Genomic DNA, 10,524 nt, shown 5'->3' with positions numbered 1-10,524 from the left:
TTGACATGGTGGTGTCAGGGCAATGGTTGGACTCGATGATCTCAGAGGTCTCTTCCAACCTGATTGATTCTGTGATTCTGTGACATACTAGAAAAGAGTAGTGAATGGTTATATGGCCACAGTTACAAGTAATTCTACAATAAATTATATTGCCCAAATCTCTATTAATTGTGTTGTAAACCTTCACAAACCATTGAGAACATACCCTTAGTTTAAAGGAAAAAAATAGTTATTTTTTAAAATAGTGATTAGACGTTTGGTTTGACTGGAACCAAATGCAAAAATGCACTAGTTTTTAGGAACTGACCACACAGGTAATTCTAAGACATAGTATGCTTTGTCCTCTCATGTGGTTCAGTGATTTCATTTAGAGATGGAAAAGACAAATTTCAGCTCCAGGATGCTTGGCTCTCAGTGGAAGTTGCGTGGATCCACAGCCCTGGCTCAGATCCCTCTCTTCTGTCAGTTCCTTATCATATTTCTGTTGAGTTTCCCACTGTATTGACAATAGCATAGTTCTCAGCAAGAAAGTTTGCATAATGCCAACACAGAACAGTGGTAGCAATGTATCTAGAAGGTAAAGTGTGGCCTTAAGATTTCCCAGTGTGGCACTCTGTCCACCACCCAGCAGTTCTGTACGCTGGAGGAATCCTGAACATACTAAAAGCCAAGCAGTGCATTTTAAAAATGTCAGTGGGTTGGGTTTGGGTGATCAGTTTCAACAAATGAGTGTATAAACTGGATTAATTTGACAATTATTCTTTCCCATTCCTTTTAGCATGGTGAAGCAGGAAGCAAACCTCATATTCAAAGTGTCTGTGTAAATGTATGTCCTCTGGAAATAAAAAAGCAAAATCCAAAACAGCATTAATTGTTCTTTTGTAAAAACAAAGATTTAGCAGAAATATACAAATGCAATGCCACAAAATGCATCAGTTGCTTTAGAAAATCCAAATTCTCAGTAGCTCTGAAAATACCAGGACACAAATGTTGAAAATGGGTTTACAGATAAAATGGTTAATTTTATGGAACTACTTTCTCATTTCAAGTTGAAAACTTGAGTATTCTAAGTAATAATTCTTCATACTGAACTTTTTTCCCCTTTAAGTCCCAGAAGTCAGCTTAAAAAAACACACCAAGCATTAAAAATTAATGAAAATATACCTCTGCTGCCAAACTGGTTGTCATAGAAACAAATGTCATTACATCCAGAAAAAGGATTAAGTGGCCAACAGAACTAACCTTCCCAAATGTCAAAGCACGGAGAAGCTTTACATGGTAGCACGTTACAAACATGCCTCACACTTGGTGCAAGTAGTCTCTTTTGACGTGAAGATCATGGTTTGAACTCCACGTCAGTTCAACTCAGGGAGTTCCAATGGGTAAGGTCAGCTGCTGTAGCTGTTTCCAAAGCACTCATAGTTGGAATTCCTTCAGATGAAGTACTGAATTAAAATCAGCTGGTGAAGAGAGGAGCCCTTCTCCAGTGCCAAACTTCTGGCTGACTTCACCATCTCAGCAGCACAGACAACACAAGAGGTCGCAGAGCAGCTCTTCTGCACAAGCACCAGGACAGGGTACATGCCACCTTGCACAGGACCACTTGCACCTAAATTCTTGCTCTCATAAAACAGCAAAACTAGGCTCCAACTCTAAGATGTTACGAATCTTCACAACCAAGTAACTCTTTGCATGCTTCAGTTATTTGGGAGAGACCTAATCTTAGAACCATTGAGTGGTTTGGATTGGAAGGGACCTTTAAAGGTCATCTAGTCCAACCCCCTGCAATGAGCAGGGACGTCTTCGACTAGATCAGATTTCTCAGAGCCCCATCCAACCTGACCTTGAATGTCTCCAGAGATGGGACACCTACCACCTCTCTGGGCAACCTGTGCCAGTGTTTCATCACCTCCATCATAAAAAATTTCTTCTTTATATCAACCCTAAATCTACCCTCTTTTGGTTTAAAACCATTACCCCTTGTCCTGTTGCTATAGGTCCTACTAAATGTTTGTCCCCATCTTTCTTATAAGCCCCTTCTTTATGTATTGAAAGGTCACAATAAGGTCTCCCCAGAGCCTTCTCTTCTCCAGGCTGATCAACCCCAACTCTCTCAGCCTTTCCTCATAGGAGAGCTGTTCCATCCCCCTTATCATTTTTGTGGGTCTCCTCTGGACCCACTCCAACAGGTCCACGTCTTTCCTGTGCTGAGGACTCCAGAGCTGGATGCAGTACTGCAGGCAGGATCTCACCAGAGTGGAGCAGAGGGGCAGAATCACCTCCCTCAACCTGCTGGCCACCCTTCTTGTTGTGCAGCCCAGGATACAGTTGGCTTTCTGGGCTGCGAGCGCACATTGATGGCCCATGTCCAGTTTTAATGCTGACATTTACTTCACCCTGTTTAGGTTTTAGAGTAAATTAGGTATTATGACACACAAGAATAATTCATTCCTTTTAGAATATTCATTTCAAGAAGCTTTCAGTCTGTCATCTGACGCACCCTTTAAGGCCCACAGAATATACGTAATGATCTGAAAAAGGTAATGAAGAGAAGCAAGCTGTTGCCTGTTGGCTTGAATTCAGTATACAGTTGTCTGCATCTCCAATCTCCATATATTTTAGGTGCCTACAAACTGAAGAAGGTTGAAAACCACTGCTTTTCTGGCCCCGACTGTACTTCATAAGGAAGACTTGATTGACTGAAGAATCCCCATTTGTCCTTGCCTTACACCATAGGAACCTTCCCTTTAGTTGGAGGACCTTTCACACTCGAAGCTGTGAATACCTGTTCTGCTAACCGCATGCTGAACACACATGACACTCAAGCCTCAAAAGATTGAAGAAAACTTCCTCCACAGAGTACCTGGACCTATCCCAGCTGGACTCGCTTGTAAGCAACCATGGTGGACCTGGCCCTGGAAGGGACCTCACAAGGACAACGGCTGTTTACAGCCTTACTAGCAGCTCCTCTGTGACCCTATCTCACTTCAGCTGCTGGACTGAGATGATAAATTTGGAGCCATATTCTTCCATATCACATCCCATCTTTGAAATTTTCTCTCTCTTTGCACTGACTTTAGAGCAAGTACACAGAGACTTAAGTCCTAATTTGGATATTTCAGCCCCTTCCCCAGTATTAGGGGTGATGGATCCAAGCAATGGTCTGATCTGTGTCCTAGAACTGCAGCTGTGCTGGCTGGTCCCTACTTGTGCCATAGGTATGTGTTTTGAGGGAAGGGAAAGATGAAATTATTAACTGACCAAGACCTGTGTCATGTGTTGGCAATGTGCTCACTTAATGTGCATCATATAAAGCTAGTGTGCCCAATCAATAGTCACTGTAGGGAGACATGCACTGTCACTATTAATGCTCTGCTGACACTGGAAATTCAGCATTGTTAATTCATCTCATGGCCACTCAGCTTACACGGGGACTGATCAGAAATCAAACCAAAGCCTTGCCCTTGACTCCAGCAGACTTTCAGTTGGGCTGTTTCACTGCTCTGTTTGTGCTCCTGGACCAAACTGCCATGCAGCACCTTTCAGGCCAGAGTGAATGTTTTTATTGTAGTACTATATTCTCTGGAGGAACAAGTTTTATAATGAAAGCACTGACACTGACTCTTAACTAAAGCACACCTTTAGATGCTGCTACTGCTCTGCCTTAACAAGTCTCCTATCAGCTTCACACCAATAAAGAAGAAAAGCCAAGTCTCATGATGCTGTCAGGGAGCATTTCAGTCATGTTCTGCACATATTATTTTTATTCAACGTATCTTTGCCAAATTTTAAAGTCTATTTCACATCCTCTCTGAATACATCTGCTGTTGTCATGGTACTATAACTTCACTTGCTCTTTGAGCTACACAAGCCGTTAGATTTATGTCATCATTAATTTGCCTCTCTGCATACAGCTCATAGGCTGATTTATAGCTTTAAAATAATTTCTGGTCACCAGCATCTAGGCCAATTTTATTCCAAAAGCAAACCACAAAGAAGCCTGGCCTTTCCCTCTGTCCTTGTTAACGCCTCTGCACGCCTGTATGTGTATTAACTTTGCACAGCTCTGAGCGGCCAGGCCGTGAAGAGGTCTCACCTTCCCCACTTCTGCCACAGGCTTTGCTGTTGCATGCATCTGAAAAGGAAAGAATCGTGCAGATTTCAGCAAATTATCCCTGGTCAGAATCACAAGGCTCAAGCCTATGATTCAACACACTGCCTGTGCTTGTCCATTATGCAGCACAAATAAAGCATGACAGAGAAGGTAGACTTTGAAAGCTCTGGATGTTTCAACGTCCCTGCCAGCCAGCCCTCATTGCTGATCCATCATTTCACAGATGAAGCACTGCAGAGAGCTGTCCGTATTGCTGTCACTATGATGAATGAGGCCACTAGCTACAACATTCTCAGACGATATATTGAGCCCATCTATTGTCAGCATTTATAACACCACTCTCCCAAGGCACTCCTGGGCAGCTACCACTTCACCAGTTGCTTTGTTTATTTGAACTTGCTGGAGGGGTTCTTGGAGTAAACACTTTATGATTAGAAATACAAAGAGTGGCTCATAGATAAGAAAGTAGACATAAGCATTTGCAGTAGTCACCCAGCTACATACAAAGATGCTTCGAGATCACATGCTCAACCATTTTAGCCATTGCAAACTATCTTTTAACTATTTTACCCAGTAATCACATCTTTCATTACAAAACATGTTAACCATAAAATTATATACATAGCCAGGTTTTCTAAACTCCCTCACCATTGTGGTGTCCAGTTCTGTGATTTGTTAAAGTATTGTCTTCACAATAGGACAGGCTTAAAATCTTTCCACTAGTTTATCACCCACTGCTCTCCTACGTCCGCTTTTGGAATATTTAGTAAGCTGGAGGAGCAAATTGATCTAAGTTCAAAACAAGGGAGGTCCCAAGCTGAAAATAATTGGACGCTGGGGGAAGTTTCATGTATTTTGGCCCTGTTCCTGTTTTCCCCGACACATCTGGTTTTGATTACTACTGAAGACAGAATACTGCCTTAGATAGATAGACCTTTGGTCCAGTTCATCATGACCATTTTTATAGTCTTCACAGTGAAGAAAATATCTGTGCCCTTGCACATTTACATACTAGCTTGTGGGGTATTTGTGCATGTTTATACAATTTTATGCTGTTATCAAGTGACACACTGATGCACTGATAAACTCATCAGCATAGCTGAAATATTGAAGAGTTTCAAGTTTATGTGAACATATTCTTTTGCATTAAAAGCCTTATAAAATAAATTTCTGTGTATGTTGGTCCCTGAATCTTTGTTGCAAGATATTTTGTTCAGTTAAGCACAGTAAGCACCTATTTATTACTTCTGTTTATAAATAGCTAGCTTCAGAAACAAAACTGAAATCATTTAATGATATAATTCCAGCTACAGAATAATATTTTGTTGCATAATCCTAAGAGCTCAATGGCAGATCTCAGGTCCCTTGACTCCACTGTAATGATCTCCCACTGCTGCTTTCAAATGCAGCCGTTAATCAGCAAGTACAAAATGTTAAGTGATGTATTTTCTCTTTGCTGTGGCTAAATGGGAGACAGAAAAAGAGGAAACTGCTCAACAGAAGGCTTGATTTTCCAGTTCTGAAGATAATACAACTATAAAAATAGCAGTAGCCAGCCTTTGTTACTGCTCACATTTGTTTTTTGAAGGGAGATACATAAATCTTCTGCTCTCCCGAATCACAGTACTGAGTACCTTGTGGAAAAATTCTGAGTCTGGAGAGGAGACAAGAGGGTGAGTGTTGCCTAACTCACCCTTGCTCAGGTGCAACTTTAAGCCACCTCTTCCTACCTTACTTCAGACTGCACCCATATCTTGGCCCAAGGAGAATCAAACCATGTAGCTGGAAGTAGGAAAATGTATGGAGCCATCCTTCATGGAGAAAGGAAAAGAAAAAGGGATCAATGTGTTTTGGTTTTTTTTAATCTATCTTTGGAAGGGTATGAAAAGGACCTACAACAAAATATAGCTCAAAAACCCCAAAAACTTAGTGTGCCCGTGTATGGGGTCTGCTCTGTTCAGGCTGGGATCATTGTCATTTTGTTTCAATTTACTGTAATCTACCTGTCCCTGGCCCTGGGCAAGCAGGTGGAAGACACACTGCCTGTTCTCGTACCTCTGCAACTGCTGCTGACAGCTGAGGGTCACAACATCTTAAGCAGCTCTAGCATGAACTGCCAGAACTTCTACAGAGGCATCCCTAGGACAATAAATTAGGCCTTTTCAAAATGCTAGGAAAAAAACTTACATAGCAGGCAAAGAAGCACTAATGATGAATACGTGCCATGCAGCTGAAATGAGGCCACAGGAATGAACACTCCAGAAGGTGCACTAAGGAAATAACAAAAGCCAGTTAGTGCTGCATATGTCTTTTCACAGGTTTTTGCAAATCTGCAGTACCTACACTGCCTTACTGTGATATCTGAGCATCAACGGTGTCTTTGTCCTCAATAACTTCCTTCGAGGTAGGGAAAGGAAACTTCTTCAGTTGTGACACTCAGACAGATTAAGGCTGAGACTGATCTATCTAAATGACATCTTTGATAAATCCCTTAGGATCACTGTGACACCATATTCAGGATCCCCATACTATGCACAGATTTTACCATTTTGAGAAACCAACTTTTCCTACCCAAGGCAAAAACCTGCTTCTTTGGAAGTAGGCTGCTCCTCCACTGACTCCATAGTCGGTGTGTCTTTGGTCTGCAGCTCAGTGCATGCACACCAGGTGCCTACAGCTAAACAGGATGAAATCCCATCCCAGAAGCTGGCCCAAAATCACATATGCATCATGACAGCAAAGTAGAGAGCAGTGGTACAGCATGATCCTGTCTGCTTATTCACTGTCATTCCTGCCCAGCCAAATCCATGCCAATGCTCCAGAATAAAACTCACAGGAGACTCATGTAAGATCTCCCCCCACAGGCAGAACATTAAGTTTTCTCTAAGAAATGTTTAGCTAATTTTCCAGGCACCAATATATTAAATACCCCTGTGCCTTTTTAAATGTTCTGAGCCTGACAATTACCTTACATACCTCATCCACCTGTTTGCAGCCTCAAGCACTATAGCCTGCTCTGGCAGACAGCTTGGGCTTTCCTTTTCAAGCCGATGGTGTTGTCGCCTCAATGCAGCTTGAAAAGTACCAGCACCACTGCAGCTCCTGAATAAGTCTAAGCTTGTTTGGGTGATGTCTGTTTTATAGATCCCAAGGAAATAACATTCACAGCCCTTCCTTCAGTCCACTCACTTCTGCCCTGGCTGTGACATGAATGTTGGCATGTTCCCTGCGCCAGTGCTCCTTCAGAGCAATGACAGGAGCTGTCTGTGTTCTCTGTCCTCCATCATCCCTTGACAATTTGTCCATAGATCTGCTGGGAATTCTGTGCTTTTAAAGGAATATTTTTAATGTAGTTTTTTCTTTTCACTCTTAAGATTACTCTTTGCCCTTTTTTCCTATGAGTTTATCTGCCTTCCACTTGCATTTTCACAAGCTTGCATTGATTGCTGTGCCATATGTGGTACCTCTTCCAGAGTTAGTATACAATCCACCATCATCTTGTGTGGCAAGCCTTACGTTAAAACCCCAACAGGTAACCTCTTTTGCATTTTTCTGATGGAACTTCAGAAAAAAGTTGCTCTGCTGGTCCATTAGAAGCTGTTTGTAAAAGTGTCCAGTTGTTCTCTGAGACTTGCCAGCCTTCAGTGGCACAGTGGCTAACTATTAAGTATATCAGAGAGAGAAGTAATGACAAACCTATATATAACACACAATGATGTGTTTTGCTCTCCCATTTCTTACCAAATGGGACAGGTTTCTTGGTCGCTGCCTAAAGCAAGGAGAGCTGACACTCCCTTCAGCACTCTGCACACACAGTTTCACTGAAGTTTATTTCTAGTTGATGTGCTGCTTTTAATCATGCTATTCTTCACTACATGCAACCAAACCTCTGGTAGAGAGAGCACCAGAAGATTGTAAACCAGTTGTGCACCAGGCACAAACTCTTCCAGGAAGATGAAAAAGTCACAGAAGGGTTGCTTTCCCCTAGTACTGTGCTAACTCCACCTGTCTGTGGCTACTTGCCACTGACTTACAGAAATAGCGTGTTTCCGTAGGGTAGTGCCCACTAAGGCAGGGTGCAGCTACATCTGCCTCTTTTCATGACATGTCTTCTCCTATATCCTGTCTGCTTATAATTGCTCTGTGACTCATCCGTTTGTATCACAAGCACAAGATTTATCTCTCATCCCCTGCATAATATGCTTGGGATGTCTTATACATCCCAGCTAACCACTCATCCCAACCTCACAATGCCAATTATTTGTGAAGCATGCAGGAGCAGCAAATAGATGTGTCTCTGGCTGGTATCTATACTGCACTTTATATTTGTCTTTTGACTGTCAGTCTCTCAAAGGGCCTGTGAAAGAGGCTATGAGGTTATAAGTGAATAGGGATGCATAAATATCATTGCAAGTGTAGATTATGCTTCATATTTCAAAGAATAAGTCCACATAAGATCTATCTTCTTGCCACAGGGAATCTGCAGTTTAAGAGTGTTTTCTGTGTCTTACAGGGGAAAGAATGACATGTGGACTCTTACAGAATCATCTAGACAGCAGGTCCCCTGTACCCATGTCAGCCCTGTCCCCATCAAAATAACTCTTGTCCTGCTATTTTTGCATAGGACTAGGTATCCATCACTGCAGAGGAAATTAGTAAGGGCTAAAGACATGCAGTTACTGATGCTAATGTCAACATGAGAGAGTATAGGCGCTATGAGATAACCCAGCCAAGAAGTTGTTTTGCTCTAGTGGAAGGTCGTGGACACTAACTGCTGCTCAGGTTCAGACACAAATACCAGTGAAAGGAGTTAAAGAGGGATCTGATCACAGAAAGCAGAAATCATCTTTTCTCTGTTTGTTGGGACAGGGACAAAACCTGCTGGAAGATGTAGGACTTTGAAGGAGTTTCTGAGACCAAGTAAGTATCCACCTTTCCCTCACTAATATTCTGCATTTCTGTACAAAAAGCTCACACGCCTGACCCAAAGAAAGGACAGAAGTGTAGGAACTCCCTGCTTGATGCTTTAGATTGCTTTGTTCCTCCTTACACACAATTACGTCCAAAAAAACTTGAAAGATTTTTAATCAAAGGGTCTGTTGTAGTTATTTGGTTGAGCTGGGAGATCGAAAGATTAGCCAACAGTCAGCAACAGCCCGAGTAGTCAACCCAATAAATATGTTATTATATTTCCCTTGATGCTTTGGCGAATCTGGCCTGGACAGAGGTCAGAGCAGTGGTGAGGAGTAAAGGGTAGTTGGGATCCCCACAGCCAGATGCCATTCTGCTTTTAAAAAAGTAAATAAAAATGCACACCATCCAGGCTCTTTTGAAAGAAAAAAAGTACAAAAGTTCCTATTGTTGCCTGCTTCAGAAACAATGTAAACACGCTCCGCTTCACTCCGAAAGCAGTCTACTACCAAAGTACTTGCACGTGAGTCAGCAGTAGTGCATGTTAATGTGTGTGCATGTGCGTATGCATGAGAGCATACATACATATGTCTATATGCATATATTTGCATAGATTAGTCACCCAACCAAGCATCTGTATTTCTCTGTGTGGCGTTAAGAGAAAGGTGACAAACCCTTTAATTATATCCTAGTAGAACTGTTCCTACCCATTGTACAACCTATCGGACTGAGGCAGAATAAGAAGGTAAGAGAACACAGAGATGAAACAAGAAAAAGAAAAAAATGACATAAGAATACCTCATCACAGTCCTGCAGCCATCAGAGGGACAGAGGATCTCATGAAGGGTAAAGCTAATGGAGGACTAACACTCCTTACAAGATTGTGCAAGCCAGTGACACATAGAGTGGTACTACAGACTCAGTGGCTCTTCCTTCCCTGAGGCACAAACTGCAAGGACCTGGGCTTCCAGTGACTACCAGAGTAGCATAAGACTGACAACAGTTGAGAAGGTCAGCAAGAGCACAGAGTTGGAGGTGGACAAGTGGAAGTGAGAGGGCAGGTTACCAACCCTTGAAGATGCATCCTGGCAGACAAGTCCCAGACTGGTGTTAATGGCTCAGGTCCTGAGTGCATGGAAATATGTAAACAATTCCTGAATAAGGAATCCCCTGAAGCAGGTAAGCTTGATGGCAGCCAAGTGCTGAACTGAAGTGCATGCTTAGTTCACAGGCAGAGCGGCTACTTCCCTTGTCCTACAGCATCATCACAAATTAGATTCCTGCCCCCAAAACTGCAACAACAAAAGCTCTGCTTTGCAATGTTATTCCATAGAAGATGCAGAGAAATGGGTCATGACACCTTCAGCTGCAGAGCTAATCCATCATAATGCACTGTAGCTCCTACAAATTGCTGCCCCAGGCAGATAATGGCAGGAATTTCCAACCATCCCCAGATGGCTAATATGTGGCAACGGTTTATAACCTCCATATGCTGGACC

The sequence above is a fragment of the Nyctibius grandis genome, chromosome Z (genome assembly GCF_013368605.1).
Source record: "Nyctibius grandis isolate bNycGra1 chromosome Z, bNycGra1.pri, whole genome shotgun sequence".
Lineage (NCBI taxonomy): Eukaryota > Metazoa > Chordata > Aves > Nyctibiiformes > Nyctibiidae > Nyctibius > Nyctibius grandis.
The sequence above is the reverse complement of the archived record's forward strand: the minus strand, read 5'-3'. Positions refer to the sequence as shown.